The following is a 12670-nucleotide window of genomic DNA, read 5'->3' on the forward strand; positions in this document are numbered from 1 at the left end:
ACATTATAAATAACCAAAAACATTTATAACATTATAAATAATAAATACATTTATAACATTATAAATAATCTAATACATTTATAACATTATAAATAATCAAATACATTTATAATATTATAAATAATCAAATACATTTATAACATTATAAATAACCAAAAACATTTATAACATTATAAATAATAAATACATTTATACCATTATAAATAATCAAATACATTTATAACATTATAAATAATAAATACATTTATAACATTATAAATAATCTAATACATTTATAACATCATAAATAACCAAAAACATTTATAACATTATAAATAATCAAATACATTTATAACATTATAAAAAAATCAAATACATCTATAACATTATAAATAATCAAATACATTTATAACATTATAAATAATCAAATACATTTATAACATTATAAATAATAAATACATTTATAACATTATAAATAATCTAATACATTTATAACATCATAAATAACCAAAAACATTTATAACATTATAAATAATCAAATACATTTATAACATTATAAAAAATCAAATACATCTATAACATTATAAATAATCAAATACATTTATAACATTATAAATAATCAAATACATTTATAACATTATAAATAATCAAATACATTTATAATATTATAAATAATCAAATACATTTATAACATTATAAATAACCAAAAACATTTATAACATTATAAATAATCAAATACATTTATAACATTATAAATAATCAAATACATTTATAATATTATAAATAATCAATTACATTTATAACATTATAAATAACCAAATACATTTATAACATCATAAATAACCAAAAACATTTATAACATTATAAATAATCAAATACATTTATAACATTATAAAAAATCAAATACATCTATAACATTATAAATAATCAAATACATTTATAACATTATAAATAATCAAATACATTTATAACATTATAAATAATGAATACATTTATAACATTATAAATAATCAAATACATTTACAACATTATAAATAACCAAAAACATTTATAACATTATAAATAATCAAATACATTTATAACATTATAAATAATCAAATACATTTAAAACATTATAAATAATCAAATACATTTGTAACATTATAAATAATCAAATACATTTATAACATTATAAATAATCAAATACATTTGTGACATTATAAATAATCAAATACATTTATAACATTATCAATAATCAAATACATTTATAACATTATAAATAATACAAAACATTTATAACATTATAAATAAATAAAAAATTATAACATTATAAATAATCAAATACATTTATAACATTATAAATAATCAAATACATTTATAACATTATAAATAATCAAATACATTCATAACATTATAAATAATCAAATACATTCATAACATTATAAATAATCAAATACATTTATAACATTATAAATAATAAAAAACATTTATAACATTATAAATAATTAAATACATTTGTAACATTATAAATAATCAAATACATTTATAACATTATAAATAATCAAATACATTCATAACATCATAAATAATCAAATGCATTTATAACATTATAAACAATCAATACATTTATAACATTATAAACAATCAAATACATTTGTGACATTATAAATAATCAAATACATTTATAACATTATCAATAATCAAATACATTTAAAACATTATAAATAATACAAAACATTTATAACATTATAAATAATCAAATACATTTATAACATTATAAATAATCAAATACATTTAAAACATTTAAATAATCAAATACATTTATAACATTATAAATAATAAATACATTTATAACATTATAAATAATCAAATACATTTATAACATAATAAATAACCTAATACATTTATAACATTATAAATAATCAAATACATTTATAATATTATGAATAATAATAAACATTTATAACATTATAAATAATCAAATATATTTATAACATTATAAATAATAAAATACATTTATAACATTATAAATAATCAAATACATTTATAACATTATAAATAATAAATACATTTATAACATTATAAATAATCAAATACATTTATAACATTATAAATAACCAAAAACATTTATAACATTATAAATAATCAAATACATTTATAACATTATAAATAATAAATACATTTATAACATTATAAATAATCAAATACATTTACAACATTATAAATAACCAAAAACATTTATAACATTATAAATAATCAAATACATTTATAACATTATAAATAATACAAAACATTTATAACATTATAAATAAATAAAAAATTATAACATTATAAATAATCAAATACATTTATAACATTATAAATAATCAAATACATTTATAACATTATAAATAATCAAATACATTCATAACATTATAAATAATCAAATACATTCATAACATTATAAATAATCAAATACATTTATAACATTATAAATAATAAAAAACATTTATAACATTATAAATAATTAAATACATTTGTAACATTATAAATAATCAAATACATTTATAACATTATAAATAATCATATACATTTATAACATTATAAATAATCAAATACATTCATAACATCATAAATAATCAAATGCATTTATAACATTATAAACAATCAATACATTTATAACATTATAAACAATCAAATACATTTGTGACATTATAAATAATCAAATACATTTATAACATTATCAATAATCAAATACATTTAAAACATTTAAATAATCAAATACATTTATAACATTATAAATAATAAATACATTCATAACATCATAAATAATCAAATGCATTTATAACATTATAAACAATCAATACATTTATAACATTATAAATAATAAAATACATTTATAACATTATAAATAATCAAATACATTTATAACATTATAAATAATAAATACATTTATAACATTATAAATAATCAAATACATTTATAACATTATAAATAACCAAAAACATTTATAACATTATAAATAATCAAATACATTTATAACATTATAAATAATCAAATACATTTAAAACATTATAAATAATCAAATACATTTATAACATTATAAATAATGAATACATTCATAACATTATAAATAATCAAATACATTTATAACATTATAAATAACCAAAAACATTTATAACATTATAAATAATCAAATACATTTATAACATTATAAATAATCAAATACATTTGTGGCATTATAAATAATCAAATACATTTGTAACATTATAAATAATCAAATACATTTATAACATTAAAAATAATAAAAAACATTTATAACATTATAAATAATTAAATACATTTGTAACATTATAATCAAATACATTTATAACATTATAAATAATCATATACATTTATAACATTATAAATAATCAAATACATTTATAACATTATAAATAATCAAATACATTTATAACATTATAAACAATCAATACATTTATAACATTATAAATAATAAATACATTTATAACATTATAAACAATCAAATACATTCGTGACATTATAAATAATCAAATACATTTGTGACATTATAAATAATCAAATACATTTATGACATTATAAATAATCAAATACATTTATAACATTATAAATAATCAAATACATTTATAACATTATAAATAATCAAATACATTTGTGACATTATAAATAATCAAATACATTTATAACATTATAAATAATCAAATAAATTAATAACATTATAAATAATCAAATATATTTATAACATTATGAATAATCAAATACATTTATGACATTATAAATAATAATATACATTTATACCATTTTAAATAATCAAATACATTTATAACATTATAAATAATAAATACATTTATAACATTATAAATAATCTAATACATTTATAACATCATAAATAACCAAAAACATTTATAACATTATAAATAATCAAATACATTTATAACATTATAAAAAATCAAATACATCTATAACATTATAAATATTACAAAACATTTATAACATTATAAATAATAAATACATTTATAACATTATAAATAATCAAATACATTTACAACATTATAAATAACCAAAAACATTTATAACATTATAAATAATCAAATACATTTATAACATTTTAAATAATCAAATACATTTAAAACATTATAAATAATCAAATACATTTATAACATTATAAATAATCAAATACATTTATAACATTATAAATAATCAAATACATTTGTGGCATTATAAATAATCAAATACATTTGTGACATTATAAATAATCAAATACATTTATAACATTATCAATAATCAAATACATTTATAACATTATAAATAATACAAAACATTTATAACATTATAAATAATAAAAAAAATTATAACATTATAAATAATAAAATACATTTGTTACATTATAAATAATCAAATACATTTATAACATTATAAATAATCAAATATATTTATAACATTATAAATAATCAAATACATTTATAACATCATAAATAATCAAATGCATTTATAACATTATAAACAATCAATACATTTATAACATTATAAACAATCAAATACATTTGTGACATTATAAATAATCAAATACATTTATAACATTATCAATAATCAAATACATTTAAAACATTATAAATAATACAAAACATTTATAACATTGTAAATAATAAAAAAAATTATAACATTATAAACAATCAAATACATTTGTGACATTATAAATAATCAAATACATTTGTGATATTATAAATAATCAAATACATTTATAACATTATAAATAATCAAATACATTTATAACATTATAAATAATCAAATACATTTATAACATTATAAATAATCAAATACATTTGTGACATTATAAATAATCAAATACATTTATAACATTATAAATAATCAAATACATTAATAACATTATAAATAATCAAATATATTTATAACATTATGAATAATCAAATACATTTATAACATTATAAATAATAATATACATTTATAACATTATAAATAATCAAATACATTTATAACATTATAAATAATAAATACATTTATAACATTATAAATAATAAAATACATTTATAACATCATAAATAACCAAAAACATTTATAACATTATAAATAATCAAATACATTTATAACATTATAAATAATCAAATACATTTAAAACATTATAAATAATCAAATACATTTATAACATTATAAATAATAAATACATTTATAACATTATAAATAATCAAATACATTTATAACATTATAAATAATCAAATACACTTATAACATTATAAAAAATCAAATACATTTATAACATTATAAAAAATCAAATACATTTATAACATTATAAATAATCAAATACATTAATAACATTATAAATAATCAAATACATTTATAACATTATAAATAATCAAATACATTTATAACATTAATAATAATAAAAAACATTTATAACATTATAAATAATTAAATACATTTGTAACATTATAAATAATCAAATACATTTATAACATTATAAATAATCAAATACATTTGTGACATTATAAATAATCAAATACATTAATAACATTATAAATAATCAAATACATTTATAACATTATAAATAATCATATACATATATAACATTATAAATCATCAAATACATTAATAACATTATAAATAATAAATACATTTATAACATTATAAATAATCAAATACATTTATAACATTATAAATAATAAATACATTTACAGTGTATCACAAAAGTGAGTACACCCCTCACATTTCTGCAGATATTTAAGTATATCTTTTCATGGGACAACAATGACAAAATGACACTTTGACACAATGAAAAGTAGTCTGTGTGCAGCTTATATAACAGTGTAAATTTATTCTTCCCTCAAAATAACTCAATATACAGCCATTAATGTCTAAACCACCGGCAACAAAAGTGAGTACACCCCTAGGAGACTACACCCCTAAATGTCCAAATTGAGCACTGCTTGTCATTTTCCCTCCAAAATGTCATGTGACTCGTTAGTGTTACTAGGTCTCAGGTGTGCATAGGGAGCAGGTGTGTTCAATTTAGTAGTACAGCTCTCACACTCTCTCATACTGGTCACTGAAAGTTCCAACATGGCACCTCATGGCAAAGAACTCTCTGAGGATCTTAAAAGACGAATTGTTGCACTACATGAAGATGGCCAAGGCTACAAGAAGATTGCCAACACCCTGAAACTGAGCTGCAGCACAGTGGCCAAGATCATCCAGCGTTTTAAAAGAGCAGGGTCCACTCAGAACAGACCTCGCATTGGTCGTCCAAAGAAGCTGAGTGCATGTGCTCAGTGTCACATCCAACTGCTGTCTTTGAAAGATAGGCGCAGGAGTGCTGTCAGCATTGCTGCAGAGATTGAAAAGGTGGATGGTCAGCCTGTCAGTGCTCAGACCATACGCCGCACACTACATCAGATTGGTCTGCATGACTGTCACCCCAGAAGGAAGCCTCTTCTGAAGTCTCTACACAAGAAAGCCTGCAAACAGTTTGCTGAAGACATGTCAACAAAGGACATGGATTACTGGAACCATGTCCCATGGTCTGATGAGACCAAGATTAATTTGTTTGGTTCAGATGGTCTCAAGCATGTGTTGCGGCAATCAGGTGAGGAGTACAAAGATAAGTGTGTCATGCATACAGTCAAGCATGGTGGTGGGAATGCCATGGTCTGGGGCTGCATGAGTGCAGCAGGTGTTGGGGAGTTACATTTCATTGAGGGACACATGTACTCCAATATGTACTGTGAAATACTAAAGCAGAGCATGATCCCCTCCCTCCAGAAACTGGGTCGCAGGGCAGTGTTCCAGCATGATAATGACCCCAAACACACCTCTAAGACGACCACTGCTTTATTGAAGAGGCTGAGGGTAAAGGTGATGGACGGGCCAAGCATGTCTCCAGACCTAAACCCAATAGAACATCTTTGGGGCATCCTCAAGCCGAAGGTGGAGGAGCGCAAAGTCTCGAATATCCGCCAGCTCCGTGATGTCGTCATGGAGGAGTGGAAAAGCATTCCAGTGGCAACCTGTGAAGCTCTGGTAAACTCCATGCCCAGGAGAGTTAAGGCAGTTCTGGGAAATAATTGTGGCCACACAAAATATTGACACTTCAGGAACTTTCACTAAGGGGTGTACTCACTTTTATTGCCGGTGTTTTAGACATTAATGGCTGTATATTGAGTTATTTCAAGGGAAGAATAAATTTACACTGTTATATAAGCTGCACACAGACTACTTTTCATTGTGTCAAAGTGTCATTTTGTCAGTGTTGTCCCATGAAAAGATATACTTAAATATCTGCAGAAATGTGAGGGGTGTACTCACTTTTGTGATACACTGTATACTGTTGTTTCTTATAGTTTATTATATAATTCTTATAGTTTATTATATAATATATAATAAGGACTTTAAGAATGTTGTTACAGCTGTGCATTTATTACAAAAACTTATGTTGTATTTTTCTTTTTGTGTTTTATAATAGCAATTCTGAGGATTCAGGTGATGACTGGGTGCCAGCTGCTCAGACTAAGAGAAAGAGGCATTCTTCCCCACTCCACCCTGAATCCACATCAAGGACCATTCACACAGATCCAGAAAGTACTGTGTGTCGAAGAGGTGCCAAGTACTTCATCCACCCACCTCCCAACAATACAGAATACCAGGTCATCAGCAACACGTGCGAAGAGGCAATCAAGAGGACGTTCTCACCGAGTTCCTGCAAAAACAAAAAGGCCAGGCAGTGTTTCTACAACCGAAGATGGAGATGATGTTTGGCATGACATCACTGATGTTGATGAGGCACCCAGCATTCCAAAATTTTTGCCAAAGCGACCTCCAGGGCTACAGCTTTTATCGAACACTGTATATTCCCCACTGCAGTTGTTTCAGCTGTTTTTCAGTATGTCTGTGGTGAAGACTATTGTAGATAACACCAATAAATATGCTGAGATCAGAGCAGCTGCAAATCCATCTTACAAATTGATTCCTCTCAGTGTTAGAGAATTCTACATATTTATTGCATTAGTAATATACATGGGGATTGTGAAACTAAAATCTGTTACAGACTACTGGTCTGGAAAGGAATATTACCGCCTTCATTACACCGCAAAAGTGATGACAGGCAAAAGATTTTTGGCAATCTCTAGTAACCTGCATCTGTGTGACCCAAAAGAGGACGAAGATAACACAAGGAGAAAGGGAACCTCAACATATGACAAACTTTTCAAATTGAAGCCACTGTATACAGAGTTGCTGACAGCATGCCGGACATATTTTCAGCCGGACAAGGACATTTCGATTGATGAGCGGATGGTCGCCTCTAAAGCAAGAACTGGCCTGATACAATACATGAAGGCAAAGCCAACAAAATGTTGCTACAAAATGTTTGTTCTGGCTGATTCAACCACAGGTTACACTTGGAATTTTTTTATTTATGAAGGCAAGCAATCAGTTTGCTCAGGCAGGGACTGAGCTATGACTCAGTTATGTCCCTCATGGATTTTGCCCTTCTTGGCAAGGGGTACCACCTCTACACTGACAGTTTTTACACAAGCCCCATGCTCTATTTGGATCTCCTGAAGAAGGAGACTCTTGCTTGTGGTACCATCCGTACCAACCGGAAGGGGTATCCAAGAACAAAAATCAATGATCTCACCAGGCAGGCAAAGAGAGGAACCATCCGCTGGCACAGACGTGGACAACTTCTTTTTGTAAAGTGGATGGACACAAGGGAGGTGGTGGTGTGCTCCACAATGCACAAGGCATATGATGGTGACACAGTGATGAGGAGAGTAAAAAATCAGGAGGGGGTTTGGAATAAAGTAAATGTTCCAGTTCCTGCAGCGGTCAAGGATTACAACAGGCACATGGGTGGAGTTGATTTGTCGGACACCTTGATTTCATATCACAATGTCTTACACAAGACAGTCAAGTGGTACGAGACATTATTTTACCATTTCATTGACATTGGGATTGTAAATAGTTTTATTTTACATCAGCAAATATCAAAAACAAATGCACAAGAGGCTCTAACTCAGAAACTCTTTAGAGAGAAACTGATGTCGGAGCTTGTGGCCTTTTCAGGGGACACCACCCAGGATGAGTCTGCTGCAGGACCCTCAGGTGAAACAAAACAATGCCTGCCAGCATATTACAGCAATGACAGTACAGCTGGCAGGTGAAAATGTGCCATGTGCAAAAGGTCTGGTGAAATTGTGAAGACGCCAGTGTACTGCACAAAGTGCGATGTGCCATTGTGCATTGTGGCCAAAAGAAACTGTTTTTACAAATGGCACAATATGGGGCACCACAAAAATTTGTAAATATTTGTACCAAAAATAGACATTGTAAATAGTTTTGAGTTGATTGTATTTTTTCTATGATAATTTTGATATTTTTTCATAAAATTTGTTTTGCTAATCCTTCAATTGTTCATTTCCTAATATCATATGTACTTTGTGAATAAACAGCATTAAAATGTGGGTATGCCCTTCAGACGGAAAATGCACAAAAATAGGCTGGACAACCAAGGGGTTAATCAACTGAGTAATCTCAAAAAACACCAGCGCATTCACATTTTACAGAAATGATGCTCACAGTGTTGGAGCTGCTTTGCTCATTTATCAGCACTTAGACACAAGTGTGACTCATCAGATTGTACCAAACAAGCTAAAATATAAAAATATAAAATATAGTGAGTGAGTGAGTGTTGGGGAGAAATGGTTAGCAATGAATGAATTGTACTGTGTAATTAATAGGTAATTAATTACACAGTAAACATTAATAAGTAAATAGTAATAATAAAAGTATAAATCTTTAGGTTAAACTATTACTGGGAAATAATGTGATTATCTATAGTGGAGTGAATGGTGGGTAGAACCAGGAGGTTTAGAGCCTGATGTAAGTGAATGCTATCAGTTAATAGTGGAAGTGAATAAAAAAAAAAGTGTATTGGATCGGCTAGCATATATTGGTCTTAGTGATACTGTGCTTGATTGGTTTTCTTCATACATTTCTAGACGTGTACAGTATGTTCACAGTAACTCCTGTTACTAGTGGTGTCCCTCAGGGCTCTGTCTTGGGACCTCTACTATTTATAATTTACCTGCTTTCCATTGGACGTATCTTTAGGAAATACAACATTCAATTTTATTGGTATGCAGACGACACCGAACTATACCTGTCCCCTGTGCTCACGGCTACTCTTCCTCCTCCATCTCTCTCTGATTGTCTAATAGAATTAAGAACATGGTTCTCTTACAATTTTCTCACATTAAATGCTGATAAAACTGAAATTCTTCTTATAGGTAGAAAATCTCCTCGCTATATCTAAATCTAACAAATTCTCAGTGATGATGAAGAACTCAGTCGTCTCTCCTTCCACTCACAATCTTTCATTTCATGCACATATTAACAATATCACACGATCCGCTTATTTCCATTTACGTAACATAAATCGTCTACGTCCATTCCTTTCTCCTAGAAGTGCTGATGTTCTTGTTCATGCCCTGGTCACATCTTGAATTGATTATTGTAACTCTCTCCTTTTTTGGTCTACCTCATATGGGAGCTAGAGCTTTTAGCTACTCTGCCCCACATCTCTGGAACTCTCTCCCTCCTGACATTCACACCATTGATTCAATCCCTAGTTTCAAAACATATTAAAACGTATTTCTTTAAACTCGCCTACCCTTAATCTGTGTAATTAATTATGTACTGATGTTTTGTATTGTAAGATGTCCTTGAGTGTTTTCAAAGGCTCCCATAAATAAATTGTATTACTATTTTTATATGTTGGCACAGATGTTACTTAACTTGTTTTTCACACATTTTCATTGTTTGGCTTATACAGAGGTGGAAGGTAACGAATTACATTTAGTCGTGTTACTGTAATTGAGTAGTTTTTTTGTGTACTTGTGCTTTTTAAAGTAGATTTTACAATCTGTAATTTTACTTTTACTTAAGTATGTTTTGTATTAAGATTTGTAATTCACTACATTTTAAATAACTTTTGTTACTGAGTTAAAAAAAAACAATAAAAAAAGTCGACATCAAACCTACTTGTACTTGTACCGTTGCAGTCGTAGTCACAATTTAACTGTTACGGGACATGTTTTGTTCCGTATTTTTATCAGTGGGAGAGAAATGCTGCAGATTAGACTGAGACAGGGTGATGTGTATGAAACAGAAGGAAACTGCTGCTACCGTGGGAATTAGAAAGTGTTTAGTTTTTATTTTAAGTAGTGTTCACTTTTAATCTTGGTGACGCTGTGTGTGCGCAGGTTTATCAGCATAACAACCTGTTTATTACTCCGCTGTTTGAGTAGCGCAGTGGGCAGAGCGCGTATTTTTCTGCCCTAGATTCGAGTTCAGCTTAGGGTGAAACTAAAGCAACTGGGGTGGGCATTGCTCCCCCTGGATTTTCTCACTACCCGCCTAAGCAACTCAGCCAGAACCGGGGCTGCATATCAGTGTGTCATTGTCACTGCATCATTAAGCTCCACTTGGCTACAACTATTAAGATTCTGGAGTGTATATGTGGGAATTTGTGCACGTCCGGATGTGACAAAAATGCCCAGGTTTTATCCCAAGTTAAGTTGAGCTCAGGGCTCTGTGACAATGGAGTTTCTTTCAATCAACTTTTCTTCATGTAAAACAGGAAGGGACCTTCCCTAAACTGTTGCGCTGTTTAAATAGTTGATTTACTACACCTGGGAGCGTCCTGACACAGTACAGGTATGTTCGTGTGGAGTATTTTAGAAAGTGGTGCAACAGCGACATCTAGAGTTTACATGTGGTACCGCTCAGAAATATAAAGAACACTCGCTCTGTTAATAACAGTGCTGCTGGGTCCTAGTGCCCTATAGTTCACCTTAAAATAAATGCTAATCACAACAACCGATAAAATAAAAACATTAGTTTAGCATTACGTGCAAAATGGAGAAGGCTTTAAAAAACACAAATGAGGGGATAAAAAGGCATGTGAGGAATACATGTGAGAAACAGCATGTCCAAAATATAATAAAAGGTTTGTTCAGAAACTTTCTTTCTTTAGCTAACTTTGCAAGTTCGTTCAGTCTGCAGTGGTGGGCGGATAGATCCAAATATCGATATTATCGATACCAGCATTGGTATCGGAATCGGATCGAATCTAGCGATGGGATCGATACTTTAGTTTCAGTTTTTTCTCTGCTATATTCAGTACATTCTTCCCATTTTATCCAAAAGTAGACGTGTGTGTGTGTGTGTACACACTTTGCTCCTTCCTTCTCCGATGTGTTTTACTGCCGTGTGGTCACGTGACTAAGCGCCACTGAGAAAATACATGCAGAGAGGCAGAGAGAAACAGTGAATACTTTCATCAGTAAATTAAAAATAAAAATTGTAAGTTTTAAAACATTTGTTCTTCAGTTATAATGTTGTACTGTACTTTGTTTTAAGCCAGATAAAAAGTGCATTGAAAGTAATGAATTTAGTTTTATTATATTACTGGTTATGAACAAAAACTTTCACTGAAAAAAATAATTGACGTTCTTTACTATTTTCTGTACTTTATTTTACAAGAAGCCAGAGAGTGCAGTGAGAGTAGGGATTATGTTTTCTTATTATATAATTGTTTCTGAACAAAAACCCCAGACTTTTTCCATTAAAGTTTATTACATGAATAAAATTACTTTTTATTGGCCTACAAACTGTAGTGGGTTTTCACTGCACATGATTA

This window comes from Trichomycterus rosablanca, chromosome 14 (assembly GCF_030014385.1).
Source record: "Trichomycterus rosablanca isolate fTriRos1 chromosome 14, fTriRos1.hap1, whole genome shotgun sequence".
Lineage (NCBI taxonomy): Eukaryota > Metazoa > Chordata > Actinopteri > Siluriformes > Trichomycteridae > Trichomycterus > Trichomycterus rosablanca.